Consider the following 25,130-nt stretch of genomic DNA (forward strand, 5'->3'; position numbering starts at 1 on the left):
TGCTAGTTGAGTCCTCGGCTGTTACTTCAGTATTTGTGTTTGTGAGTGTGAAAGTGTTCCTGTGCGTGCTGTATGGATGAAGCATAGATACACACGCAATTTATCAAAGTATATTCATACGTTTATATCAGTTTACAAATGAGTTTATAGCAGTTTACAAATGTATCATCGTCTGAGCCACTAAGAAGTCGTAGTCCAATTTAATAATTCTTAGTGCAGAAGACGTAGTTCAAATTTAGTCATTCGTAGTACATATGATGAAAGTTTCTTGTTAATGAAACTGGAAGCATTATATCATGAACCCCTAATACCAATAATTGGTGTTAGGGGTACGCATCATTTTAGTACACCGTATGTGTGCATACGACATACAATACTGTATTCACACATACACACACTTTTGAAGGCTGCTGCGCTGTCTCTTCCAGACACCGATTCCGCACTAGTTAATCTTAAACAATGTAAATACATCGAAACTGAGGATGTCAACATTATGAAGAAGTTTCTGAAAGTTGCTAAGGAAGCTACATTATTTTTGTCAATATTTCTAAACACCCTTATCCTGACCATAATTATAAGATGAGAGGTTAAGGTGGGTATTATCGTCATGAAACACACAGCAAAGATGAAATATAATTTAGATAACACGAAGTGATGTATATTTTTAATTTCGAAACATTTATCTTCAACAAACACATCAGGACTTGCGAAATATGTTTGGTATGTAATTAAAATTTATATTTGTTCAACAGACGTATGGAAGTAACATATAATTTAGAGGAGCCTGATTGAGTACTTACGCCACGGTGAAGTTGCCAGGTAGCGAGAATGATCCGGCCCAATATAGCGCGAGTGCTGAGCCAGCTGTGCCTCAGTCGTGGCCCGCTGCTGCTGGTGCTGACTGTGGTGCCTCCTGCAGCACCCTCAGCGTCTCAGGGAAGCAGTGAGGTTTTCCCGGCACCTTGAGTGTCCGCACTCCTCATATACACTTCACTCGATAACATATACCAGGTAATTTATTTTCTTTGTAAACCTTAGATATGTATTTTACTAATCTCTGTAAATCTGCACTTACGAGTTAACTTTGGTCATGAACAATGCTAAATGTACTTACTCCTCGTTAAGTAATCAAAGACTTTAGTCATAAATGTAGTACATTTATAACTAGAAAGTGTACATAATAGTACACTTATGTATAATCAAAGAAAGTATACTTATGTATATGACTTACATAAGAGTCACAATAACCATAGCAAGGAAACACTGTTATTATCAGAATCAGAAACATTAATTAGAAGCAATTCATACAGATCATTTAAGTGCTGGCGGGGGTAAACAGATGTATATTAATCTGATCAAAAATTACATCTTGGCATAAAGTGAGTGACATTAAGCTACGAATCAGAAACATGATGTATAGAGAAGACAATATGTATATTACAAAATTAGGATGATGAAAAAAATGGAGGTAGAACTAATATAAACTAATCATTCCATGATGTTGTACATATCAGTACACCCTCAGCATTCTTTGTCAACAGATTCTGGGACTATCCTAGTTAAAAATCAATCCACACACACACAGCTCATATAACATCGACCTGACTTCATTTGAACTCTAAATGCCTGCTAGTAAACCATCTCTGTTACACTAGTTTCTTAATCCTTCCAAATATCCAGCTGTAGGTCTCCCTGCTGACGAGTGGTGTTATCATGTCATGTAGACCCACTACCCCCTATTATTAAAAATATCACTCATTCTTAAGTTGTATTTCCTAACAGTTAAATTTACATATCTGGAAAAGTAGGAGCTGCCAGTGATAAGTGAGTGCATGATATACTTTTCCTGGAAAATTCTTAGGCAGAGTCTCTCTGCCTAGCAATTTTAGATTTGGATCGCGATAAAATGAATCCTGTGTGTTAAAAGCAGTCCCAGCACATTTTGCAGGATTGAACGTTGTGTTTAACACTATATCTTTCACATATTTGTATAAAATTTTCCATAGCTTCTTTGGTCGGTGCAAGTGGAACTATGGAACTAGTTCATCAGCATAACAGAAAACTTTGGCCTTAGTAGAGCCTATACGACAGCCGACTCTACTGGTTGGCTGCCTTATTATAGGTTAAGAACCTAGCACAGACTGGTTCTAAACTTATTTAGCAATGGAATCATGATAGATAAAAAACAAAATCGAACTAAGAACCACACCTTATTTGACCCAGATGTTTTCCACAGCTAATTTGCATAATTAAGCTGCTATCCAATGTATTAGTGTCTAATGAGAACAGGACATACTTTTCTGCTAAGCAATTCTCTAAAAAGTTCGATGTGTTCAACTTGTCACGCCTTGGAAACGTCCATAAACAGAGAGAGACCAGAGCTGTCTTGTGAGGTGTAGTAGTGAATAGTTTCCACCAGACGAAACTACAGAGGGTAGTTGAGTAATCAGTTCTGTATTCAAATTTGAAATCAAAGATGTCTAGTTCTTCAGCTAGAAGGTCAATGAGTAGATAATCAAATACTTTGTTTGCATGATATTACATGAGAGCTACCAACACTAGTGGCCTCGACGAAGCCAGGAAGTCGGCGGCTTGTTGAAGGCCCCCCACCCATTTACCTTGAACTTTCCAACTGTACTTTAAATGTTAATATAATTTTGGTATTAACGGCTTGGGCGGGAAGGTAGTTCCACGTGTTCATAACCCTGTGGGTGAAGTCATCTCTTGTTCTCAGTCCTATATTGTGGTTTGTTGAGCTTGAAACAGTTGCTCCTTGTTTGTGTTACATCAGACCTTATAAAGAAAATAATAGTTGTTGGCCAAACTACACACTAGAAGATGTAAATACCACGACGTTTCGGTCCGTCCTGAACCATTATCAAGTCGATTGTGTCGACGTCTTTTCATCTTCTAATGTAGTTTGGTCAACATTTCTTCATCCACATTATTGTGTCTCATCATTTGCAAAATAATAGTTGTTCGTGGCAATAGAACATAAGAATGAAGGTAACTGCAGAAGGCCTATTGGCCCATACGAGGCAGCTCCTATTTATATCCACCCAATCTCATTATTATATATGTCTAACATACTCTTAAAACAATCAAGGGATCATACTTCTATTATGTTACGCGGTAACTGGTTCCTCAAATTAACAACCCTATTACAGAACTAGTATTTACCCAGGTCTTTCCTAAATCTAAACTAATACAATTTCTACCCATAGTTTCATGTTCTGTCTTGTGTTGATACTTTTAATACCCCTATTAATATCCCCTTTGTTGTGTCCATTCATCTACTTGTACCTCTATGCCATGTCACCCTTAGCAACGGGTGACATGATAGCTCTATAGCTATAATAGCTCTATAATTATCAGAAGACGCACATCGTTGAGGGTGTGGACACAATGCGGCCCAAACGTCTAAAGGTTAGAGCTACCAAGGGAGCCGGTCGGCCGAGCGGGCAACACGCTGGACTTGTGATCCTGTGGTCCTGGGTTCGATCCCAGGCGCTGGTGAGAAACAATGGGCAGAGTTTCTTTCACCCTATGCCCCTGTTACCTAGCAGTAAAATAGGTACCTGGGTGTTAGTCAGTTGTCACGGGCTGCTTCCTGGGGGTGGAGGCCTGGTCGAGGACCGGGCCGCGGGGACACTAAAAGCCCCGAAATCATCTGAAGATAACCTCAAGATAACCCCTCCTTGACGGTCATGCTTTCGGGAGAAGCAATATTCTTAAGGTCCTGAAGAACGTTACCGGCATCACACCCACTGACATTAGTCAGGAAGGTGATGATTTAAGAACATAAGAACAAAGGTAACTGCAGAAGGCCTATTGGCCCATACGAGGCAGCTCCTATTCTATAACCACCCAATCCCACTCATATACATGTCCAACCCGCGCTTGAAACAATCGAGGGACACCACCTCCACCACGTTACGCGGCAATTGGTTCCACAAATCAACAACCCTGTTACTGAACCAGTATTTACCCAAGTCTTTCCTAAATCTAAACTTATCCAATTTATACCCATTGTTTCGTGTTCTGTCTTGTGTTGATATTTTTAATACTCTATTAATATCCCCCTTGTTATGTCCATTCATCCACTTGTAAACCTCTATCATGTCACCCCTAACTCTTCGCCTTTCCAGTGAATGCAACTTAAGCTTTGTTAATCTTTCTTCATATGAAAGATTTCTAATTTGGGGAATTAACTTAGTCATCCTACGTTGGACACGTTCAAGTGAATTTATATCCATTCTATAATATGGCGACCAAAACTGAACTGCATAATCTAAATGGGGCCTAACCAGAGCAAGATATAGCTTGAGAACCACACCAGGTGTCTTGTTACTAACGCTTCGATTAATAAATCCCAGTGTCTTATTCGCCTTATTACGAACATTCATGCATTGATCCTTTTGTTTTAAATTCTTACTAATCATAACTCCCAGATCCCTTTCGCAATCCGACTTCGCAATCTCAACACCATCAAGCTCTTATCTTGTAACTATCATCATTACCTAACCTCAGAACTTTACATTTATCAGCATTAAACTGCATTTGCCAATCATTTGACCATTTCAAAACCCCAGATTTCGATTTTTCGAAAAGATTTCGTGCTTTTCTTTTCATGTGAGGAAGAGCTAGAAAAACTCTTGACCAACGATGCCATACTTCGCAAGGAGCACCACCTACATCCTCACTTCCCACACCAGTTCCTGGCCGGAAGACCTGGTTTTACCAGCAAGACCAGCCAATGGATCGCTGACCGACCGCAACATATTATAATATTTTGGACAATATCGAGGACGAAAATCCGAACCTGGGTGTAGTCAACCTAGAGATTTGCAGCACCTACAAAACATCAATGAAGATTGATGACCAGACCACACACTAGAAATTGAAGAGACGACGACGTTTCGACTTGAGAATGGTCCAGGACGGACCGAAACGTCGTCGTCTCTTCAATTTCTAGTGTGTGGTCTGGTCATCATACTTCAGCCACGTTATTGTGACTCATCGCCTGCATATCAATGAAGATTACTTTCACCACCACAGCTGCAGCCACCTAGGCGGCCACAGAAGATTACTACTGCTTAGACTTACAAATACAACCCCACCAAGTAAAAAAGAAGGAACGATACCATGAGATCCAGCAGTGGTTCAAGTGCTGCTACGAGCTCTCCCACCCGACCACCAAGTGTCAGCACCCTGTCCAGAAGTGCAGCCAGTGCGCACTGGACCATCACTACTCCATATGTAAGACAATAACCCATCGCTGCTTGCTCTGTGATGGCAATCACCAGTAAATTATACTACTTTCCCCATAGACTGGAAAGCATCAAGTCTCAGGTTAAAGCCAAGAGACCCAACTGTATTGTAGTCGTGACCAGTGTAGTGTAGTCGTGACCAGTGTAGTGTAGTCGTGACCAGTGTAGTGTAGTCGTGACCAGTGTAGTGTAGTCGTGACCAGTGTAGTGTAGTCGTGCCCAGTGTAGTGTAGTCGTGACCAGTGTAGTGTAGTCGTGCCCAGTGTAGTGTAGTCGTGACCAGTGTAGTGTAGTCGTGACCAGTGTAGTGTAGTCGTGACCAGTGTAGTGTAGTCGTGACCCGTGTAGTGTAGTCGTGACCAGTGTAGTGTAGTCGTGACCAGTGTAGTGTAGTCGTGACCAGTGTAGTGTAGTCGTGCCCAGTGAACTGAAGTGCAGTGTAGCTGTGGACAGTGTAGTCGTGCACAATGTAGTGTAGTCGTGCACAGTGTAGTGTAGTCTTGCCCGAAACGCTGTGGCTTTAGGCTTAGTATATACTAGTTCAATAAACCTGTTACGGCCACTATGGGCCAGTAACCGGGTTCTTGATGTTATAACATCTTTTACAGTATCCGACCCCAAGTCGATAGTACGTTTTTAAGAACTGGCGGTATAGTACAATAAAGAATAAAGAGGGGAATGAACAATACACGGTTCCCTTCACCAACATATTCACCGTCACCAATATATATATTATATATATATATATATTATATATATATATATATATATATATATATATATATATATATATATATATATATATATATAATCTTTGGACAACACCCACCAGTGGGACTCGAACCCAGAAAGCACAACTACCTTCCAGTAGCTGGCATAACTAGTATGCTTTAACCCACTACGCCATCAGACCTTACAAAAGAAGTAGATAGTTCGAGATATATATATCTCAAACATCTCTACCTCCCGAAGGCACCAGATGAGTGAGGGGTCAGTCTGCAATTTTCGTCAAGCCACTGTCAATGTGAGAGAACTCGTGTCCAGCTTATAAGCCTATACTTGCATAAACCACAAGTGAAGATAAACAATCTTTGGACAACACCCACCAGTGGGACTCGAACCCAGAAAGCACAACTACCTTCCAGTAGCTGGCATAACTAGTATGCTTTAACCCACTACGCCATCAGACCTTACAAAAGAAGTAGATAGTTCGAGATATATATATCTCAAACATCTCTACCTCCCGAAGGCACCAGATGAGTGAGGGGTCAGTCTGCAATTTTCGTCAAGCCACTGTCAATGTGAGAGAACTCGTGTCCAGCTTATAAGCCTATACTTGCATAAACCACAAGTGAAGATAAACAATCTTTGGACAACACCCACCAGTGGGACTCGAACCCAGAAAGCACAACTACCTTCCAGTAGCTGGCATAACTAGTATGCTTTAACCCACTACGCCATCAGACCTTACAAAAGAAGTAGATAGTTCGAGATATATATATCTCAAACATCTCTACCTCCCGAAGGCACCAGATGAGTGAGGGGTCAGTCTGCAATTTTCGTCAAGCCACTGTCAATGTGAGAGAACTCGTGTCCAGCTTATAAGCCTATACTTGCATAAACCACAAGTGAAGATAAACAATCTTTGGACAACACCCACCAGTGGGACTCGAACCCAGAAAGCACAACTACCTTCCAGTAGCTGGCATAACTAGTATGCTTTAACCCACTACGCCATCAGACCTTACAAAAGAAGTAGATAGTTCGAGATATATATATCTCAAACATCTCTACCTCCCGAAGGCACCAGATGAGTGAGGGGTCAGTCTGCAATTTTCGTCAAGCCACTGTCAATGTGAGAGAACTCGTGTCCAGCTTATAAGCCTATACTTGCATAAACCACAAGTGAAGATAAACAATCTTTGGACAACACCCACCAGTGGGACTCGAACCCAGAAAGCACAACTACCTTCCAGTAGCTGGCATAACTAGTATGCTTTAACCCACTACGCCATCAGACCTTACAAAAGAAGTAGATAGTTCGAGATATATATATCTCAAACATCTCTACCTCCCGAAGGCACCAGATGAGTGAGGGGTCAGTCTGCAATTTTCGTCAAGCCACTGTCAATGTGAGAGAACTCGTGTCCAGCTTATAAGCCTATACTTGCATAAACCACAAGTGAAGATAAACAATCTTTGGACAACACCCACCAGTGGGACTCGAACCCAGAAAGCACAACTACCTTCCAGTAGCTGGCATAACTAGTATGCTTTAACCCACTACGCCATCAGACCTTACAAAAGAAGTAGATAGTTCGAGATATATATATCTCAAACATCTCTACCTCCCGAAGGCACCAGATGAGTGAGGGGTCAGTCTGCAATTTTCGTCAAGCCACTGTCAATGTGAGAGAACTCGTGTCCAGCTTATAAGCCTATACTTGCATAAACCACAAGTGAAGATAAACAATCTTTGGACAACACCCACCAGTGGGACTCGAACCCAGAAAGCACAACTACCTTCCAGTAGCTGGCATAACTAGTATGCTTTAACCCACTACGCCATCAGACCTTACAAAAGAAGTAGATAGTTCGAGATATATATATCTCAAACATCTCTACCTCCCGAAGGCACCAGATGAGTGAGGGGTCAGTCTGCAATTTTCGTCAAGCCACTGTCAATGTGAGAGAACTCGTGTCCAGCTTATAAGCCTATACTTGCATAAACCACAAGTGAAGATAAACAATCTTTGGACAACACCCACCAGTGGGACTCGAACCCAGAAAGCACAACTACCTTCCAGTAGCTGGCATAACTAGTATGCTTTAACCCACTACGCCATCAGACCTTACAAAAGAAGTAGATAGTTCGAGATATATATATCTCAAACATCTCTACCTCCCGAAGGCACCAGATGAGTGAGGGGTCAGTCTGCAATTTTCGTCAAGCCACTGTCAATGTGAGAGAACTCGTGTCCAGCTTATAAGCCTATACTTGCATAAACCACAAGTGAAGATAAACAATCTTTGGACAACACCCACCAGTGGGACTCGAACCCAGAAAGCACAACTACCTTCCAGTAGCTGGCATAACTAGTATGCTTTAACCCACTACGCCATCAGACCTTACAAAAGAAGTAGATAGTTCGAGATATATATATCTCAAACATCTCTACCTCCCGAAGGCACCAGATGAGTGAGGGGTCAGTCTGCAATTTTCGTCAAGCCACTGTCAATGTGAGAGAACTCGTGTCCAGCTTATAAGCCTATACTTGCATAAACCACAAGTGAAGATAAACAATCTTTGGACAACACCCACCAGTGGGACTCGAACCCAGAAAGCACAACTACCTTCCAGTAGCTGGCATAACTAGTATGCTTTAACCCACTACGCCATCAGACCTTACAAAAGAAGTAGATAGTTCGAGATATATATATCTCAAACATCTCTACCTCCCGAAGGCACCAGATGAGTGAGGGGTCAGTCTGCAATTTTCGTCAAGCCACTGTCAATGTGAGAGAACTCGTGTCCAGCTTATAAGCCTATACTTGCATAAACCACAAGTGAAGATAAACAATCTTTGGACAACACCCACCAGTGGGACTCGAACCCAGAAAGCACAACTACCTTCCAGTAGCTGGCATAACTAGTATGCTTTAACCCACTACGCCATCAGACCTTACAAAAGAAGTAGATAGTTCGAGATATATATATCTCAAACATCTCTACCTCCCGAAGGCACCAGATGAGTGAGGGGTCAGTCTGCAATTTTCGTCAAGCCACTGTCAATGTGAGAGAACTCGTGTCCAGCTTATAAGCCTATACTTGCATAAACCACAAGTGAAGATAAACAATCTTTGGACAACACCCACCAGTGGGACTCGAACCCAGAAAGCACAACTACCTTCCAGTAGCTGGCATAACTAGTATGCTTTAACCCACTACGCCATCAGACCTTACAAAAGAAGTAGATAGTTCGAGATATATATATCTCAAACATCTCTACCTCCCGAAGGCACCAGATGAGTGAGGGGTCAGTCTGCAATTTTCGTCAAGCCACTGTCAATGTGAGAGAACTCGTGTCCAGCTTATAAGCCTATACTTGCATAAACCACAAGTGAAGATAAACAATCTTTGGACAACACCCACCAGTGGGACTCGAACCCAGAAAGCACAACTACCTTCCAGTAGCTGGCATAACTAGTATGCTTTAACCCACTACGCCATCAGACCTTACAAAAGAAGTAGATAGTTCGAGATATATATATCTCAAACATCTCTACCTCCCGAAGGCACCAGATGAGTGAGGGGTCAGTCTGCAATTTTCGTCAAGCCACTGTCAATGTGAGAGAACTCGTGTCCAGCTTATAAGCCTATACTTGCATAAACCACAAGTGAAGATAAACAATCTTTGGACAACACCCACCAGTGGGACTCGAACCCAGAAAGCACAACTACCTTCCAGTAGCTGGCATAACTAGTATGCTTTAACCCACTACGCCATCAGACCTTACAAAAGAAGTAGATAGTTCGAGATATATATATCTCAAACATCTCTACCTCCCGAAGGCACCAGATGAGTGAGGGGTCAGTCTGCAATTTTCGTCAAGCCACTGTCAATGTGAGAGAACTCGTGTCCAGCTTATAAGCCTATACTTGCATAAACCACAAGTGAAGATAAACAATCTTTGGACAACACCCACCAGTGGGACTCGAACCCAGAAAGCACAACTACCTTCCAGTAGCTGGCATAACTAGTATGCTTTAACCCACTACGCCATCAGACCTTACAAAAGAAGTAGATAGTTCGAGATATATATATCTCAAACATCTCTACCTCCCGAAGGCACCAGATGAGTGAGGGGTCAGTCTGCAATTTTCGTCAAGCCACTGTCAATGTGAGAGAACTCGTGTCCAGCTTATAAGCCTATACTTGCATAAACCACAAGTGAAGATAAACAATCTTTGGACAACACCCACCAGTGGGACTCGAACCCAGAAAGCACAACTACCTTCCAGTAGCTGGCATAACTAGTATGCTTTAACCCACTACGCCATCAGACCTTACAAAAGAAGTAGATAGTTCGAGATATATATATCTCAAACATCTCTACCTCCCGAAGGCACCAGATGAGTGAGGGGTCAGTCTGCAATTTTCGTCAAGCCACTGTCAATGTGAGAGAACTCGTGTCCAGCTTATAAGCCTATACTTGCATAAACCACAAGTGAAGATAAACAATCTTTGGACAACACCCACCAGTGGGACTCGAACCCAGAAAGCACAACTACCTTCCAGTAGCTGGCATAACTAGTATGCTTTAACCCACTACGCCATCAGCTACGTCCAGCTTATAAGCTGGACACGAGTTCTCTCACATTGACAGTGGCTTGACGAAAATTGCAGACTGACCCCTCACTCATCTGGTGCCTTCGGGAGGTAGAGATGTTTGAGATATATATATCTCGAACTATCTACTTCTTTTGTAAGGTCTGATGGCGTAGTGGGTTAAAGCATACTAGTTATGCCAGCTACTGGAAGGTAGTTGTGCTTTCTGGGTTCGAGTCCCACTGGTGGGTGTTGTCCAAAGATTGTTTATCTTCACTTGTGGTTTATGCAAGTATAGGCTTATAAGCTGGACACGAGTTCTCTCACATTGACAGTGGCTTGACGAAAATTGCAGACTGACCCCTCACTCATCTGGTGCCTTCGGGAGGTAGAGATGTTTGAGATATATATATCTCGAACTATCTACTTCTTTTGTAAGGTCTGATGGCGTAGTGGGTTAAAGCATACTAGTTATGCCAGCTACTGGAGGGTAGTTGTGCTTTCTGGGTTCGAGTCCCACTGGTGGGTGTTGTCCAAAGATTGTTTATCTTCACTTGTGGTTTATGCAAGTATAGGCTTATAAGCTGGACACGAGTTCTCTCACATTGACAGTGGCTTGACGAAAATTGCAGACTGACCCCTCACTCATCTGGTGCCTTCGGGAGGTAGAGATGTTTGAGATATATATATCTCGAACTATCTACTTCTTTTGTAAGGTCTGATGGCGTAGTGGGTTAAAGCATACTAGTTATGCCAGCTACTGGAAGGTAGTTGTGCTTTCTGGGTTCGAGTCCCACTGGTGGGTGTTGTCCAAAGATTGTTTATCTTCACTTGTGGTTTATGCAAGTATAGGCTTATAAGCTGGACACGAGTTCTCTCACATTGACAGTGGCTTGACGAAAATTGCAGACTGACCCCTCACTCATCTGGTGCCTTCGGGAGGTAGAGATGTTTGAGATATATATATCTCGAACTATCTACTTCTTTTGTAAGGTCTGATGGCGTAGTGGGTTAAAGCATACTAGTTATGCCAGCTACTGGAAGGTAGTTGTGCTTTCTGGGTTCGAGTCCCACTGGTGGGTGTTGTCCAAAGATTGTTTATCTTCACTTGTGGTTTATGCAAGTATAGGCTTATATATATATATATATATATATATATATATATATATATATATATATATTATATATATATGTACTATATATATATAATATATATATATTATATATATAGTACATACCAGTTGCGTTGCTCCTGGCAGTATGGGTTCGAGTCACTTCTGGGGTGTGAGTTTTCAGTCGCATATAGTCCTGGGGACCATTCAGGCTTGTTTGCATTATATATATTATATATTTGTGTATACAGTCAGCAGGTTTTCGTTTAAACATGTCTCATTGAATATGACCGCATATTCTGTATTTACTATCATCTGATTTAGGGCTTCTATCCCTATAACTATTTTTCTAGCATCAGGGCTTAGCTGAAAGAGTTCTTTAAAACTCATGTTCGTTATTTTAAGGTGAAGGAAAAAAGTTAATTACTATAGAATGTATTATACTTATTTATACAATTTGCACAACGTTTCGAACCTCCATGGTTCATTCTCAAGTGAAAAGAAATTACAGATCTTGCTAAATTTATACCAGTACGGGGTCAGGTGATAAAACAAGTAGAATAAGGAAAAGGCCAGTAGAATAAAGGAAAAGAAAAAGGAGTATATACAAAACCTACCAACATAGGATTATGCCTGAACGGTAATAGTGAGTTCCCTCAAAGATACAAAACCAGTGTTCTTAATGCTTCTATTCGTCGAGAGCTTACACACTACTCTGAATGGAGCAATGTAAGTAGAGAATTTGAAAGAGTAACTCAGGTACTGGTGAACAACGGATATAGCAACACGGAAATAAACACCGCTATAAGAAGACTCCTGGACCGATGGTACAAGCCTGAACCTAGTACAGAAACCATAATACCAATAAAATTATATTACAAATCTACTATGCATAGTGAACATAAAAAGAAGAAAGAATAATGAAGGAAAGAATTCGTAAAGGAGTAAGAGGCACTATCCCTGCTAAACACTTACAATTGTGTCTCTTTCACACAAGACAAATACTTCTATATCGTTCATCACTCCAGTATTGTTACAAACACTGCACCCTGTCCACTTGTACTAGACAACACGGACGAGTTCACCTTTTACATGGGCTAATCCACCCACACAGTATCACGATGCGTCTACACTCCACCTGCGCTCTCCAGCTACTCATTGGCAGAGGACTTCAGCAACCTGCTGACAAGGATCCCAAACAAACTCATACAGGAGTAGCTAACCCCTGGCAGAAGCCTCTAGCAACTTGCTAGCAGCACTTCCTGCTAGGCACATCACCGTAACCCTAAATAGCCAATCCTGAGGTACGCCGATCCTCCACAACACTACGTATACCAGCAGCTAACACACTGCTTAGATCGACGGCAGCTACTTAGTCTTCTTGCAGGACTAAGCGAAGGGTTCGTGGAATGCCCAAGGTAAACTGTCTTCCTCAGCACAACCGCCTCCACATGTCACCTCTGTGGACATAAAAACGTCATTAATTAGATGGACAGGATACAGGATATATATATATATATATATATATATATATATATATATATATATATATATATATATATATATATATATATATATATATATATATATATATATATATATATATATATGTATATATATATATATATATATATATATATATATATATATATATATATATATATATATATATGTCGTACCTAGTAGCCAGAATGTACTTCTCGGCCTACTATGCAAGGCTCGATTTGCTTAATAAGCCGAGTGATTTTCTTTTTTTTCAAAATACTGTTTCCAATTGGTTTATTTGTAATAATATTATTATATTATATTAAGAACATAAATTACTGACGTAGTTATGTTAGTTAAGGCTAGATTAAGATAGGTTAGGTAGGGTTGGTTAGGTTCGGTTATATATCTACATTAGTTTTAACTCATATTAAAAGAACTTGACTCATACTTCATGAAATGGACAGCTTTATCATTTCATAAGAAAAAAAATCGAAAAACATATAAATTCAGGAAAAGTTGGCTTATTAGGCAAATCGGGCATTGCATAGTAGGCCGAGTACTGCGTTCTAGCTACTAGTTACAACATGAAACGTAAGCAAACTATGCGTGGCTGGGTTTACTTTGCCTCGCTGGTGTCCAGTCTTCTGTTGTCGCTGTATCTCTCGATTATTTTGGTGTTTGTGCGTATATCTCTGTTCATGGTTTGGTTATGTAAAGAGTTTATATGTTCTTTTATAGGTCCTTGTTGCTTGTACGTTGTTAGGAGTCTTGAAAGGGATGATGTTGTCATGCCAATATATTCAGTTTGTTGGGGCTGGTAGTCCCCATGCGGGCATGTGATGGCATTGACAACATTCGTTTCTTTCAAAGGGCGTTGATTGGTATCAGGAGAGTTCTTCATGAGCAAATTGGCAGTATTCTTGCTCTTATAGTATATTATTAGTTCAATCTTGTGGTTGATGTCAGTAGGGGTCTTGTGGTTGATGTCAGTAGGGGTCTTGTGGTTGATGTCAGTAGGGGTCTTGTGGTTGATGTCAGTAGGGGTCTTGTGGTTGATGTCAGTAGGGGTCTTGTGGTTGATGTCAGTAGGGGTCTTGTGGTTGATGTCAGTAGGGGTCTTGTGGTTGATGTCAGTAGGGGTCTTGTGGTTGATGTCAGTAGGGGTCTTGTGGTTGATGTCAGTAGGGGTCTTGTGGTTGATGTCAGTAGGGGTCTTGTGGTTGATGTCAGTAGGGGTCTTGTGGTTGATGTCAGTAGGGGTCTTGTGGTCGATGTCAGTAGGGGTCTTGTGGTTGATGTCAGTAGGGGTCATATTTCAATCACTAATGTTTTTCAGGACTCTTCCGTTTTGTGAACTGTGGAGAAGTTCCTGTAGAATATTTTAATAGTTTAGACTGGCAGTGTAATGTTGTCGGCTTCGTATGAGGATGCATGGTGGCTCACCTTCCTTTCAATTATCTCGTCGACATATTTCATTATAGTATCCATTATTAATTAGGACCTGCCTTACACTACCGAGTTCCTTGTCAATCAGTTTCCAATTGGAGCTGTGTGAAGTCGCTGATTATATAGGCCTTAATAACACTGCGCTTCTCCCTGGCAGGGCACTCCCTTTTACCATTAAGGCACATTCATATGTTGGTTCCTTAGGGTAAACTACAGTGTTAAGCCTCCATTCCTTTCTGTTAGACTGTTACATCTAGGAAAGACATCTTGCCTTCGCTCTCCGTCTCGTAAGTGAACCTTAGCACTGAACTTCGCTCGACGGCATCCTTAAGCCACAACATATGGTCAATATCAGGTACCTGCAGGAATATGCCGTCTACATATCTTTAGTATACACTCGGCTTTAAGCCCATGTCAACAAGGAATTGCTCTTCGACAGTTCCCATGTAAAAACATTTGCTAAATATTACATTATATTATCAGCAAATATAATTTTGCATTGACTAAATCAAGTTCTATAAAATAACTGCGTTCATGTCTTATAGGTAAAAAAAAATATGCTTTTAATTCCGTAGAGGATGACAGGGCGCTGGCGGAGAGTGCGGGTGACCAGCATGGGTGACCGCGGCGTCTTCGTCGGGATGTGGATGAACGGACACACAGTGCGCACGATAGCTCAAGACACAGGCAGCAGCTTGACCACGGTCAGGAGGTGGATAGCGAGGTGGAAGCGAGAAGGGAACGTGAATACGAAGCCTCGTAGGGTTAGAACTCGTACCAAGACTCCACGTATAAAGTCCGGTGCTGCTGCAGAGCGAAACCTTGCTCCGAGAAGCTTAGCGAGTTGCAGCAACTACCTCGCTCAGCACAGCTTCCCAGCAGTTTACAGTTCTCACCCTCCGTCCTGTACCCAATGTTCTGAACACATTTTACTGAATTATTATTCAACATTTCAGCAATATATTATCGGGTCTGTATTCAGGAGATTGATTGGAGACGGTCTCAGGCCTTCAGTGTTTCCCTGTCTGTAATAAGATGATAGTGTTACCAATACGATTGTTTAAAGTGAAAGTTAAGTGTTCACAGATAGAACTTCTCACCGTGAACACGGCGACAACATTGTTACATGGGACCCGTTAACTGTCATATATGAGGCGACATACTGTGGTTTATAGACGTCTACGATATTAATGGTCTTCGACTCTATAAAGCTAATGGAAAGTCTGCCCATAATACAGTTCATGTGAAAATATTATATGATATATACAAATATTTACATTAATATAAATTAAAACATGTTGATCACCAAATCGTTTCTCAGTTGCCTATTACTGTTTAGCAATAAAACAAAATGGTGCAAAACAATTTATAATTAATTATATATAATGGATATCACACATTATATTCTCAGAACAAGTTATTACCAAACAAATAATTTACATAAATACAGATAGAAATATTATAAGCAACATGTAAAGAAACTGGAAATAATGATGTTTGACGAGCCGGTCGGCCGAGCGGACAGCACGTTGGACTTGTGATCCTGTGGTCCCGGGGTCGATCCCGGGCGCCGGCGAGAAACAATGGACAGAGTTTTTTTCACCTAATGCCCCTGTTACCTAGCAGTAAAATAGGTACCTGGGTGTTAGTCAGCTGTCACAGGCTGCTTCCTAGGGGGTGGAGGCCTGGTCGAGGACCGGGCCGCGGGGACACTAAAAAAGCCCCGAAATATATATATATATATATATATATATATATATATATATATATATATATATATATATATATATATATATATATATATTCATATATATATATATATATATATATATATATATATATATATATATATATATATATAATATATATACATATATATATATATATATATATATATATTCATATATATATATATATATATTCATATATATATATATATATATATTCATATATATATTCATATATATATATATATATATATATATATATATATATATATATATATATATATATATATATATATATATATATATATATATTTTTTTTTATATATAGAAGGGAGTACCACCTCTAGCTGGAAGAAGGGGGACCCATAGCCTCGGAGGAAACCACGCATAACGCATTAGAGGGAATGTTTAGATCCCCTCCAATACAGTTTCTGTGTGCTTTTCTCCTACCACCCCCTTCCTTTTTTATTTTTTGTGCTTTATTATGCATTTGATGGTTACAAGATATACATGGGTTGATACAAAAATAATATATACATATATATATATATATATATATATTAGTATATTTTGGTAGCAGTCTTTCCTGTAGACATATATTATTAAATATGACCGAAAAAGTAAGATTAATAATTCTAACACGAATTTTCTCAATCTTTCGTACATTACGCTTCACTGTTGGAGGTAAATCAAAAATCACTTCTCCAAAATTCATTTTTATTTCTAGTCTGACGCGACACGGGCGCGTTTCGTAAAACTTATTACATTTTCAAAGACTTCACAAATACAGAACTGATTAGAACGTATCTCTGATTTTATATCTACATTTGAGTGAGGTGGGAGGGGTGATGTGGCATTAACACAAGACAGAACACGAGGGGATATTAATAGGGTATTAAAAGTATCAACACAAGACAGAACAGAAACAATGGGTATTGAATAGAAGTGTTTGTAGAAAGCCTATTGGTCCATATTTCTTGATGCTTCTATATTGGAGCGGAGTCTTGAGGTGGGTAGAATATAGTTGTGCAATAATTGGCTGTTGATTGCTGGTGTTGACTTCTTGATGTGTAGTGCCTCACAAACGTCAAGCCGCCTGCTATCGCTGTATCTATCGATGATTTCTGTGTTGTTTACTAGGATTTCTCTGGCGATGGTTTGGTTATGGGAAGAGATTATATGTTCCTTAATGGAGCCCTGTTGCTTATGCATCGTTAAACGCCTAGAAAGAGATGTTGTTGTCTTGCCTATATACTGGGTTTTTTGGAGCTTACAGTCTCCAAGTGGGCATTTGAAGGCATAGACGACATTAGTCTCTTTTAAAGCGTTCTGTTTTGTGTCTGGAGAGTTTCTCATGAGTAGGCTGGCCGTTTTTCTGGTTTTATAGTAAATCGTCAGTTGTATCCTCTGATTTTTGTCTGTAGGGATAACGTTTCTATTAACAATATCTTTCAGGACCCTTTCCTCCGTTTTATGAGCTGTGGAAAAGAAGTTCCTGTAAAATAGTCTAATAGGGGGTATAGGTGTTGTGTTAGTTGTCTCTTCAGAGGTTGCATGGCTTTTCACTTTCCTTCTTATGATGTCTTCGATGAAACCATTGGAGAAGCCGTTATTGACTAGGACCTGCCTTACCCTACAGAGTTCTTCGTCGACTTGCTTCCATTCTGAGCTGTGGCTGAGAGCACGGTCGACGTATGCGTTAACAACACTCCTCTTGTACCTGTCAGGGCAGTCGCTGTTGGCATTTAGGCACATTCCTATGTTTGTTTCCTTAGTGTAGACTGCAGTGTGGAAACCTCCGCCCTTTTCCATGACTGTTACATCTAGAAAAGGCAGCTTCCCATCCTTTTCCGTCTCGTAAGTGAAACGCAGCACGGAACTCTGCTCAAATGCCTCCTTCAGCTCCTGCAGATGTCTGACATCAGGTACCTGTGTAAAAATGTCGTCAACATACCTGCAGTATATGGCCGGTTTCAAGTTCATGTCGACTAAGACTTTTTGCTCGATGGTACCCATGTAGAAGTTTGCAAACAGGACACCTAGGGGAGAACCCATGGCGACCCCATCTACTTGCTTATACATGTGCCCATCCGGGCTCAAGAAGGGTGCCTCTTTAGGGTAAGGCAGGTCCTAGTCAATAACGGCTTCTCCAATGGTTTCATCGAAGACATCATAAGAAGGAAAGTGAAAAGCCATGCAACCTCTGAAGAGACAACTAACACAACACCTATACCCCCTATTAGACTATTTTACAGGAACATATATATAATATATATATATATTATATATATATATATATATATATATATATATATATATATATATATATATATATATATATATATATATATATAGATATACTACATATATATATAGATATACTACATATATATATATAGATATACTACATATATATATAGATATACTACATATATATATAGATATACTACATATATATATAGATATACTACATATATATATAGATATACTACATATATATATATATATACTACATATATATATATATATATATATATATATATATATATATACATATATATATATATATATATATATATATATATATATATATATATATATATATATATATATATATATATATATATATATATATATATATATATATATATATATATATTGGTGTATACTGGCAGCAGGTTTTCTTTCAAACATGTTTCATTGAATATGACCGCATATTCTGTATTTATTATTTTCTGGTTTAGGGCTTCTATCCCTCTAACTATTTTCTTAGCATCAGGGCTTAATTGAAATAGGAGTTCTCCAAAACTCATTTTCGTACTTTTAAGGTGAAGAAAAGAAGTGATTTACTATAGAGTGTATTACACTTATTTGTATAATTTGCACGACGTTTCGAACCTCCATGGTTCATTCTCAAGTGAACAGATCTTACAATACTAGTTGATTTTATACCCGCATTAGGTCAGGTGATAATACAATGAAGGTGAAAACATGGGGGGATACATAAGGGATAAACATAGGGGCTGCAGAAGGCTTATTGGCCCATACGAGGCATCTCCTATCTAAACACAAAGATTAATCCAGTGTAATTGGCCTGTTATGTTGGACATTGTCTTCTGTGTTGGCATCGATATGTTCTTGTCTTGTCCTTACTCTCATGGTGGGTAGAGTAAATAGTTCCGTGATTTGGGTGTTCATGGTAGGTCGCTCTATTCTTATGTGAATTGCCTCAAGAATTTGTAATCTTCTTGAATCTTGGGTTTTGTCTATTATGCAAGTATTCTTGTTCAACATTTCTCTTGTTAGAGTAATGTCATGGGCTTGTCTCATGTGATTCCTAGGGGCACCAGATTGAAGATGGCATGTCAAACGCCTCGTCAGCTTGGTCGACGTCATACCTATGTACTTACATTTGAAGGTTACATCCTTCGTGGGGGCAAGTGTACATGTATACAACGCTTGACTGCTGTAGAGGGTTGTCCGTCGGCTTCGGGCTGTTTTTGATAAGGAGTTCGGAAGTCTTCTTGGTTTTGTAGAATATTATCAGGTTTATGTTTTGGTTAGGAGTAGTGCTTTTTACTCCTTTACGGATTATTTCTTTCATTATTCTTTCCTCTTTTATATGTTCACTGTGCATGGTTGATTTGTAATATAATTTTATTGGGGGTGTTGTGGTTTCTGTTCTAGGTTCTGAATTATACCAACGGTCCAAGTGTCTTCTTATAGCAGCGTTTATTTCCGCGTTGCTATATCCGTTGTTCACCAATACCTGAGTTACTCTTTCAAACTCTCTACTCACGTTGCTCCATTCAGAGCAGTGGGTAAGCGCTCGACGAATATAAGCATTGAGAACACTGGCTTTGTATCTTTGGGGGCACTCACTTCTACCGTTCAGGCATAATCCTATGTTGGTGGGCTTGGTATATACATTGGTGCTTAAAGAGGTTCCTGTTTTTGTTATTAGTACATCCAAGAATGGCAGACTGTTATTTTCACTATTTTCATGTGTAAATCGGAGTACTGACTCTCTCTCTAGGTGTCTTTTTAGGTCAATTAGTTCATCTGAGTCTTTTACTAATACGAATATGTCATCTACATAACGGCAGTATACAGTTGGTTTTTGTCTGCTACTGAAGACCCTATCATAAGAACATAAACATAAGAACAAAGGTAACTGCAGAAGGCCTATTGGCCCATACGAGGCAGCTCCTATTCTATAACCACCCAATCCCACTCATATACTTGTCCAACACGCGCTTGAAACAATCGAGGGACCCCACCTCCACCACGTTACGCGGCAATTGGTTCCACAAATCTACAACCCTGTTACTGAACCAGTATTTACCCAAGTCTTTCCTAAATCTAAACTTATCCAATTTATACCCATTGTTTCGTGTTCTGTCCTGTGTTGATACTTTTAATACCCTATTAATATCCCCCTTGTTATGTCCATTCACCCACTTGTAAACCTCTATCATGTCGCCCCTAACTCTTCGCCTTTCCAGTGAATGCAACTTAAGCTTTGTTAATCTTTCTTCATATGAAAGATTTCTAATTTGGGGAATTAACTTAGTCATCCTACGCTGGACACGTTCAAGTGAATTTATATCCATTCTATAATATGGCGACCAAAACTGAACTGCATAATCTAAATGGGGCCTAACTAGAGCAAGATATAGCTTGAGAACCACACCAGGTGTCTTGTTACTAACGCTGCGATTAATAAATCCAAGTGTCCGATTTGCCTTATTACGAACATTTATGCATTGATCCTTTTGTTTTAAATTCTTACTAATCATAACTCCCAGATCCCTTTCGCAATCCGACTTCGCAATCACAACACCATCTAGCTCGTATCTTGTAACTCTATCATCATTACCTAACCTCAGAACTTTACATTTATCTTCGATGGTTCCCATATAAATTAGCAAATAAAACTGCTATAAGAAGACACTTGGACCGTTGGTATAATTCAGAACCTAGAACAGAAACCACAACACCCCCAATAAAATTATATTACAAATCAACCATGCACAGTGAACATATAAAAGAGGAAAGAATAATGAAAGAAATAATCCGTAAAGGAGTAAAAAGCACTACTCCTAACCAAAACATAAACCTGATAATATTCTACAAAACCAAGAAGACTTCCGAACTCCTTATCAAAAACAGCCCGAAGCCGACGGACAACCCTCTGCAGCAGTCAAGCGTTGTATACATGTACACTTGCCCCCACGAAGGATGTAACCTTCAATGTAAGTACATAGGTATGACGTCGACCAAGCTGACGAGGCGTTTGACATGCCATCTTCAATCTGGTGCCCCTAGGAATCACATGAGACAAGCCCATGACATTACTCTAACAAGAGAAATGTTGAACAAGAATACTTGCATAATAGACAAAACCCAAGATTCAAGAAGATTACAAATTCTTGAGGCAATTCACATAAGAATAGAGCGACCTACCATGAACACCCAAATCACGGAACTTTACTCTACCCACCATGAGAGTAAGGACAAGACAAGAACATATCGATGCCAACACAGAAGACAATGTCCAACATAACAGGCCAATTACACTGGATTAATCTTTGTGTTTAGATAGGAGATGCCTCGTATGGGCATCTGCAGCCCCTATGTTTATCCCTTATGTATCCCCCCATGTTTTCACCTTCATTGTATTATCACCTGACCTAATGCGGGTATAAAATCAACTAGTATTGTAAGATCTGTTCACTTGAGAATGAACCATGGAGGTTCGAAACGTCGTGCAAATTATACAAATAAGTGTAATACACTCTATAGTAAATCACTTCTTTTCTTCACCTTAGAAGTACGAAAATGAGTTTTGGAGAACTCCTATTTCAATTAAGCCCTGATGCTAAGAAAATAGTTAGAGGGATAGAAGCCCTTAACCAGAAAATAATAAATACAGAATATGCGGTCATATTCAATGAAACATGTTTGAAAGAAAACCTGCTGCCAGTATACACCAATATATATATATATATATATATATATATATATATATATATATATATATATATATATATATATATATATATATATATATATATATATATATATATATATATATATATAAATATATATATATAGAAATAAATAAGACTAGAAATAAAAATGAATTTTGGAGAAGTGATTTTTGATTTACCTCCAACAGTGAAGCATAATGTACGAAAGATTGAGAAAATTCGTGTTAGAATTATTAATCTTACTTTTTCGGTCATATTTAATAAAATATATATATATATATATATATATATATATATATATATATATATATATATATATATATATATATATATATATATATATATATATATGTGTGTGTGTGTACAATGTCAGACCACGGAGGAAAAATGAAACAGGAAATTTCCTTAAGTACTTTCGTATATTAAATACATCTTCAGAAGGTCATTTTACAGATCGAGTGATGGGTATAAATAGGCAGGAAGGAGTGGTGAAGTAAGGTGAGGTACAATACTTGGACAACGCAGACGGCCCATTGGCCCATCAGATGCACCCAATTGGCACATCCGATGTAGCCCAATGGCCCATCTGATACAGCAGACATACAAGCATAATATATAGGTAATTATAACATAAAGAAGTAAATATATACAATAAATTAGTGAGACAAATGTTTTTCAATGATTCTACTTAAATCGCCCTTTAGCTGATCTATTAGAAATGGATCTAAGTTATATAGACCACTGCTAATATTCAAATTACTTTCTTTGGTGATCTGTATCAAAGCAGATTCAATTATGTTTCTGTTATAGGTGCTTTTGCAATTTGTTATTGAAGAAGCACTCTCCCAATCAATTTGGTGAGCTTTTTCTGACAAATGCACAAACAGAGCATTAGACAATTGGCCATGTCTTACAGAGTATTTATGTTGCGATATTCTACATTTTAAATCTTTAGATGTTTGCCCGACATAGAACTTATTACATTCCTTACAAGGTATTTTATAAATGACGCAATTATCACTACGAGGGCTGTTCCTTACTAATAGCTTACCAACAGTGTTTTCGTAGCTAAACATTACATCTATATTAAAAAGTTTCAAGGCCTTGACAATATTCTCAAACCCAGAGAAATATGGTAAACATAACACATTCTTTGGGCGAATCCTTTCACTGCATACATTATTATAATATGTACGACGAGCTTTGTTACGACAAACTTCCAAAAAATTCAGTGGGTAACAAAGCTTAAGACCAATCGAATCAATATTCTTAAATTCTTCATCTAAGAATTCTGGACTCACAACTCGAAGAGCTCTTAGATACATTGAAGAAAAAATTGACTTTTTTACATTGTATTTATGCCCTGAAAAATAATGAACATAAGATAAATTGTTCGTAGGTTTTCTGTAAACACTAAACTTTAATGAAGAGTTTTCCCTATGAATAAGCACATCTAAGAATGGCAAACATTTATCAATTTCAGTCTCCATAGTAAATTTTATGGAGGTGACTTGGTCATTAAGTTTGGCTACAAATTCGTCTGTGTTTACATCTGAAGGCCAAATACACAAGATTAATATATATATAATTAATATATATATATATATATATATATATATATATATATATATATATATATATATATGTATATATATATATATATATATATATATATATATATATATATATATATATATATGTATATATATATATATATATATATGTATATATATATATATATATATATATATATATATATATATATATATATATATATATATATATATATATATATATATATATATATATATATATATATATATATATTTTATTAAATATGACCGAAAAAGTAAGATTAATAATTCTAACACGAATTTTCTCAATCTTTCGTACATTATGCTTCACTGTTGGAGGTAAATCAAAAATCACTTCTCCAAAATTCATTTTTATTTCTAGTCTGACGCGACACGGGCGCGTTTCGTAAAACTTATTACATTTTCAAAGACTTCACAAATACACAACTGATTAGAACTTGCGTTTCCCTGATTTTATATCTACATTTGAGTGAGGTGGGAAGGGTGATGTGGCATTACATTTGAGTAAGGTGGGAAGGATGATGTGGCATTAGAGGATATTAATAGGGTATTAAAAGTATCAACACAAGACAGAACACGAAACAATGGATATTGAATAGAAGTGTTTGTAGAAAGCCTATTGGTCCATATTTCTTGATGCTTCTATATTGGAGCGGAGTCTTGAGGTGGGTAGAATATAGTTGTGCAATAATTGGCTGTTGATTGCTGGTGTTGACTTCTTGATGTGTAGTGCCTCGCAAACGTCGAGCCGCCTGCTATCGCTGTACCTATCGATGATTTCTGTGTTGTTTACTAGGATTTCTCTGGCGATGGTTTGGTTATGGGAAGAGATTATATGTTCCTTAATGGAGCCCTGTTGTTTATGCATCGTAGGTTTATTGTTCGTAGGTTTTCTGTAAACACTAAACTTTAATGAAGAGTTTTCCCTATGAATAAGCACATCTAAGAATGGCAAACATTTATCAATTTCAGTCTCCATAGTAAATTTTATGGAGGTGACTTGGTCATTAAGTTTGGCTACAAATTCGTCTGTGTTTACATCTGAAGGCCAAATACACAAGATTAATATATATATAATTAATATATATATATATATATATATATATATATATATATATATATATATATGTATATATATATATATATATATATATATATATATATATATA

At 38.4% G+C, this 25,130-nt stretch overlaps 1 protein-coding gene across 1 annotated transcript in view; it reads left to right on the forward strand.

The window, feature by feature from the left end:
• The first annotated feature begins 881 nt into the window (after positions 1-881).
• The window catches only part of LOC123755115 (uncharacterized), a 77,104-nt gene continuing 52,855 nt past the window's right edge, over positions 882-25,130 (forward strand). The window contains exon 1 of the mRNA XM_045737595.2: positions 882-1,011. The gene's annotated coding sequence lies outside the window, so the exon portion shown is untranslated. The remainder of the gene's footprint in view (positions 1,012-25,130) is intronic.

The sequence above is a fragment of the Procambarus clarkii genome, chromosome 28, assembly GCF_040958095.1.
Source record: "Procambarus clarkii isolate CNS0578487 chromosome 28, FALCON_Pclarkii_2.0, whole genome shotgun sequence".
NCBI lineage: Eukaryota > Metazoa > Arthropoda > Malacostraca > Decapoda > Cambaridae > Procambarus > Procambarus clarkii.